General features: G+C 41.6%; 1 long non-coding RNA gene across 1 annotated transcript; it reads left to right on the top strand.

Moving 5' to 3' along the window:
• Nucleotides 1–2,514: 2,514 nt before the first annotated feature.
• Nucleotides 2,515–5,777, top strand: LOC309800381. The gene is made up of 4 exons (XR_014293448.1): nt 2,515–2,571; nt 3,040–3,064; nt 4,799–4,869; nt 5,331–5,777. It is a non-coding gene; the product is annotated as an uncharacterized lncRNA (long non-coding RNA).
• The last annotated feature ends 258 nt before the right edge of the window (nt 5,778–6,035 follow it).

Raw genomic sequence — 6,035 nt, 5'->3', positions numbered from 1 at the left:
TGTGTGCTGGGCAAGAAACACTGCATACAGTGAAGACAGACCCAAGAGATCTACCCCAGGTATTGATCTCAGGGTGGGCACTGGCTCTGTCTGTCCTGTCCGTGATCCATCATTCATCATGGTTGTGACTCTTGGACAGACACTTATCTCTCTAAATTTCCACACCCTCCACCATAACATATGGGTTACAGCCCCCACTTTGCCCTCCCCTTCACCCCCAACAGGGCTGGGTGTCAGACATGATAATGGATATTCTCCATGAGCTGTAAAGCATTGTTCCCATGAAAAAGCTGAAGAGTAAGCTTGAATCCCCCTTTACTTGGAGCCGTCAAATCCCTTCTCTCCTTTCAACAGCTACGAAATATCCAGCTTCTTCTTGCCATCATTCAGGATTGAACATTTATAGAGAATTTGTGAAGCACCGGTCCTTTATTTTTCAAACATTTTACCTGTATTCAATCATTTTTGGCCACATGACATAATGCTAAATGTAGGCCATATTAACATTTCTACATCTCAGAACAGGGAACTGAGGCAAAGAGGGATCTACATATCATTCCCAAGTACATGCTTCTTCCAAACGGGATTTGAATCCAGTCCATCAGTCATGGTCCCAATGGTTTGCTGAGTTTCTAGACATTCTCAGTTAAATAAAGATATTTGCCCACAAAACATGTCTGTTGGGTGTTTGCACTGCATACCAAACTGCAATATCTTCCTAAGTGCAACTTTGTTTCAGGAGGCTCTGCTGGGCCGCTGGTGAGGAAAGGGACCAAAGGATTGAACTGTGAATAAATTATTGCTAATTTCCCCATTGTCTTCTGCCAGCAAGATGTCAATAATTGTCTCTATTGTAATGCATTTCCCAGGATGCTGCTCCCAGAGTGCCAGAAGAAATAACACTCATCAGAGGTCAAGAATATCAACCCCAGGCTGGCTGAAAAAGTTCCGCATCTGGCCACATTTTAGGGGGCACCCTATAAATGACCCAGCTGAAGGTACTGTGGAAAATTTTTCATTAGGTTCACTCAAGAATAATTATTCTAGTTGATTCAGTGCCTCATATTGAAGAAAAAGCTATGAAATATTAAGCAGTATTCTTCTTTTATTCCATGTGTTCAAATTGAAACTTACTAAGCCAGCTGGTACTGTTTTAACCATGGAAGTAAACATACATTTAAAATTCAACATTTGGTTCATGTTTAAGAGTGAAGATGGTCTCTAGTTACGGTTTAGACTTTAGCTGATTTTTGAACGTTAGCAACAACACATCCCTCCCTGAAACCATGTTTTGAGATTTCTTTAAATTATTAGACATTATTTAGAACAGGATTATATTGACATAAAAGTTGTACATGCAGTACAGAAAATTCCTGTATCCTATCACTCCAGTTTCAGCTATTAATAATATATAGCATAGGTGAAGTACATTTGTTACAATTAGTGAAACAATGTAAGTATATTTTTACTAATGAAAAGTCCGTAGTTCACCTAAGAGTCACCCCTTGTGTTGTTATATTCAATGATATTTGAAATATGTACAATATTATTTGTCACCATTATGGTGCCATACAGAAATGTGTACACTAATGTTCATAGTAGCATTATTCTTAGTAGCGAAAAGATAGAAACAATCCAAAGTCCATGAGGTGATGAATGGATAAATAAAATGTGATATATACACAGAATGGAATAATTTTCAACCATAAAAAGGAATTAAAGATTGACTTATGCTACAAAATGAATGATCCAAATAATATAAAAAATATATTATTGTTAGTGAAATTAGGCAGGCACAGAAAGACAAATATTATATGATTCCACTAGTATGAGGAACCTAGTGTAGGCAAACTCACAGACACCGGAAGTAGAAATTACCAAGGTCAGGAGGCAGGAGTAAGGTGGATTATGATTTAATGGGTACAGAGGTTACGTTGAAATGATGAAAAAGATTAAGATGTAGATTGTGTTGATGGCTACACAGCATTGTGAAAGTAAGAAATGCTAGTGAACTGTCTACTTAAAAATTATGAAAAGCATAAATATGTATATTTCATCACAATAAAATAAGTCAAAATTCCAACAGAATGGACGATGAATGAAGGAGCGACAGATTTGATTAGAAGGAAGCTGAAAGAGTCTTGTAACATTTCAAGAAGAAGGGGGATTTGGAGGGACTTTGAAATGGGCAGAGGGGCCGTGGGACTCTATACTGAAACATAGTGCAATGTTAGTGTTTAAGCTTTTTCAGACTGACACTTTCAAATTGATTAGGTTCCCTACAGCTAGAAAGCTAAAGGTTCTCTTCCTCATTTCTGAAATGTTCCTCCCCTTTGCCTTCCTCCACCCACCAGGGAGGTTTGTCCAACAGCACCTCAGTCCACACTCATTAACCACCTGCACCCATACACTCCCACCCTGTGTCCACATTAACGAGGCTCTCTGAGTAATTCCTGAGCAGCATCACCAGTGTCCTGACACTTACCCTGTGTCCTCCTAGAGCCCCCTGAGGACCTGTTGGAAGAACAGCCCTATGTGAGGGCAGTTGACGAGGCTCCTTCTACCTCCAAGGTAAGCTCCCCTTATTTATCAGAGATTAAAAGTTTGCTTCATTTTTTTCTTTTCCAATTGATTTCAGATATGAAGATCTACAATGTTCAAGACAGCTGATGTATACAGTTTTGCTTGGTTGGATGAATGCTGATTGAAGGTCTTTCCCAACAGATAACTCACTCAAAAGTCCATTTAAAAAATGGCAACATCAGTTAGAAACTGTATAGTCAGACACACTTTCCTCAGCAGAAAATTTCCCTCCTTGAAATAGACTTTTGTATTTGCCCCTCAAATTGGACCTGAGAGATCTTCCAGGCAAAGCTCCAGCCTTTCCCACAGCTGTCTTCTCTGGTTTCTTTTGGGGCTATTGACTCAACAACAGTTCCCAATTTGGTTTTCTGAGGACAAAAAAAGAGATGAAATACCTGTGTCCGCAGAGCACAGGATGCTGAGATCCTTACACTGTTTTCTTTTCTCTAATCACAGGTGGATAGGACAGCAAACAAAAACGGTACGTATTCAGAGATCACCCCTGTGCTGAGGAACAATCTAGATGATGAAGAAGGTGGGACTCTTTTGCTGGCTTTGCTTGGAGAGACACCCTGATTCAGGGTCCCTACAGGGATGAGGGCTGGGGGTGTAGAGCTAGAGACTGATTTCCCAGTAAAAAGCCATGCCCAAGTTCTATGGTCCTGGAAGTAACTGCATCATTTAGATGATGTGGGTTTGTGTGTATCAGGGTTGGGGTGGGGTCCATGTGTGAGCCTATGTGGTGTGTTTGTGAACCTGCATGCATAAGCGTGTGTGTGTTTCCTGAGGAGATATTTCCCTCTTACACAGCACAATTCACCTGTCAACAAAGCTCATCACCACTGCACACTGTCTGTACACTACCTTGTTCTTCCCTCAACACAGCTGTTGCCCAGATTTGGTTAATATTCCTTTTCCTCAGAAGGAGATGGTGCAGAGATAAATGTTCTCAGCTCTTGACCTCCTAAGTGGAAAAGCCAAAGTGAGAACCCAGGGGTGGGTCCCAATGTGGGTGCTCTGTATCCCTGACCTGCACTTACCACTCAGCCAAGGGATCCTCAGTCATGGAGCAAGGGAGTCCCTGCATCCATATCTTTGGCTGGAAGTCCTAGCATCTCCAAAGGTCCAGACCTTGCCCATCAGGTGGCCTTAGTGGTCACAGAATCCAGGGCAGCTATGGGTGGACTTATCAGTTGACTTTGGCACAGTCATTAATGTGAAATTCACCTCAAGACCTGCATTCTCCTGGTCAGCTCACAGATTCTGAGAGGTGTGAGACACCATGTATACAGTACAGGTCATATCTGTCAGTGCTGGTGTCATTGCTTAAACAAGGCCAAAAGCAGATAAGAATCAGGGAGCTATTTTATTGTATTGGATAACATTAACATAAGCTTTAGAATTGGTCAATTCCTGTAGCCCACACCCAAGGACTCAATGTGGAACCTGACTGTTAGCCTGTACACTTCTCCTGCACAGCTGGGTTAGAGACAGGCTGTGCTCAGTCCGGGCTCCCTCTTCATAATGAATTGTCCCACTTATGGAACAGCTCCCAAGAGTATGGACAGCCCCTGACACAGTGCGCATACATACATTTTATAGAAAACAAAGACTGGGAGTAAAATATGATACGATTGATAGTGGCTGTATCTAAATGGTAGGATTTCAGTTTTGTCAAATCTTATGTATTTGATTTTCTTTAAGACAAGTGATTAGTGAATAAATATAGCATATTTTGTCTAGTATTGAATTCAGTCCTTTAATACAGGTTGCTGTTAATCAAGTACAAAATATTGTACAATAGAAGACATGACAAATGCAGTAGCTGGAATTGTGGATGCTGGGGAAAGAGTGATCTGGGAAAAATCAAGAGACAGTGGCAATTTAGCAGAAGCTCAAAAGAGGCATGTTGGGTCATGGGTCTGTGTCATTGAAACAGAGCATGCATTTTAGTGTTTACCATTTTTTAGATCGACCCTTCCCTTCTGATTAGGCTCCCCTTAGCTAGAAAGCCAAAGCTCGGTTTTCAATTCCTTCCTCTTGTCCTGTGCCTTCCTTCATCCCCCAAAGAGGATGGCCCAACACCAGCTCAGCCCACACTTACTAACCTCCCACATCCATACACACCACCCCATGTCCTCATCGAGAAGAAAGGCCCTGAGTAATTCCTGAGCAGCATCACCAGTGTCCTGACAGTTACTCTGTGTCCCTCCAGCTCTCCCTGAGGATGTGGCGGATGACATGCACCATGATAGGACAGAAGAAAAGCCTTCGTGTATCCCCAAGGTAAGCTAGATTTCTTCTGGTCTGAGATAGAAATATTGCTTTATTTCTCTTTCAATAGAATTAAGTTATGAATATTTGAGGTTATTCCTTCCAGATACATACAATTCCCTTAGTTGGGAGATTGTGGAGTGAGAGACTATTACCAACCCATGGTGCCTGACTCCACAGGACATTACAATTGACAGCATCCATTACAGCCTGTAGTGTACGGAGCTCTCTCTCCTGCAGCGATTTTTCCTCTAGGAAAAGAATTCTGTAATTTCCAACCTAAATGGACTTGGAAGTTCCATCCTCCCAGCAAAGTTCTTGCTTTTCACCCTGTGTAGGTTTGCTCTGATAACCCTTGCTGGGTTCCCTGGACCACTGTTTCTTATCAGGTTTTCTACTGTCAGCAAATGATCAAAAGACCTGAGCATCACTGTGATCTTATCCTCATAGTGTTTTCTCTTCTGTAATTGCAGGTGACCTTCACAGAACATGAAACCGATATGTATGATGGAATCAGTCACTTGGGGAGGAAGAACTTTGAAGATGAGAAAATGGGACATTCTTGCTGGTTTTAGTGTAGAGGACAAACTGATTCCAAATTTGTGCTGGGAATGAGAGTAGAGTCCTGGTGATAGAAAGTGATTTACAAGTAATGTGACCAATTACTATAGTCCCAAGAAGAAGCTTTATTACGGTTAGATGGTGTAGGTTTGTGTGCATGAGACTGGGTGTGTCTGTATGTGAAATGAGTGGTATGACTCTGTGTGTGTATGTGAACTTTTTGTGTTGTTTTTCCCTTGATTTATGTTCCCCTAAACATCACTCTTACTGGTGCCAACTTTCTAGAAAATATTCCCATCACGACTGCATCTTGAATGGGTATGGATATAAAAATAAATAAACTGTACACTTTCAGTGTGTGCATTGATTTTATACCAAGTGAGCCTCATTTAACCTGGAAAACAAATCCTATCACCACCCAGGCAAATGTTTACTGGATTCTTTTTTTTTTTTTTTTTGGCTGTGTTGGGTCTTCGTTGCAGTGTGCGGGCTTCTCATTTCGGTGGCTTCTGTTGTTCCAGAACACGGGCTCTAGGTGCATGGGCTTCAATAGTTGTGGCACGTGGGCTCAGTAGTTGTGACTTGCGGGCTCTAGAGCACAGGCTTAGTTCTTTTGG

This window comes from Mesoplodon mirus, assembly GCF_964341445.2.
Source record: "Mesoplodon mirus genome assembly, chromosome: 3".
NCBI classification, from domain to species: domain Eukaryota; kingdom Metazoa; phylum Chordata; class Mammalia; order Artiodactyla; family Ziphiidae; genus Mesoplodon; species Mesoplodon mirus.
Note: the sequence above shows the minus strand (reverse complement) of the source record. Positions and strands in the feature narration are given on the sequence as shown.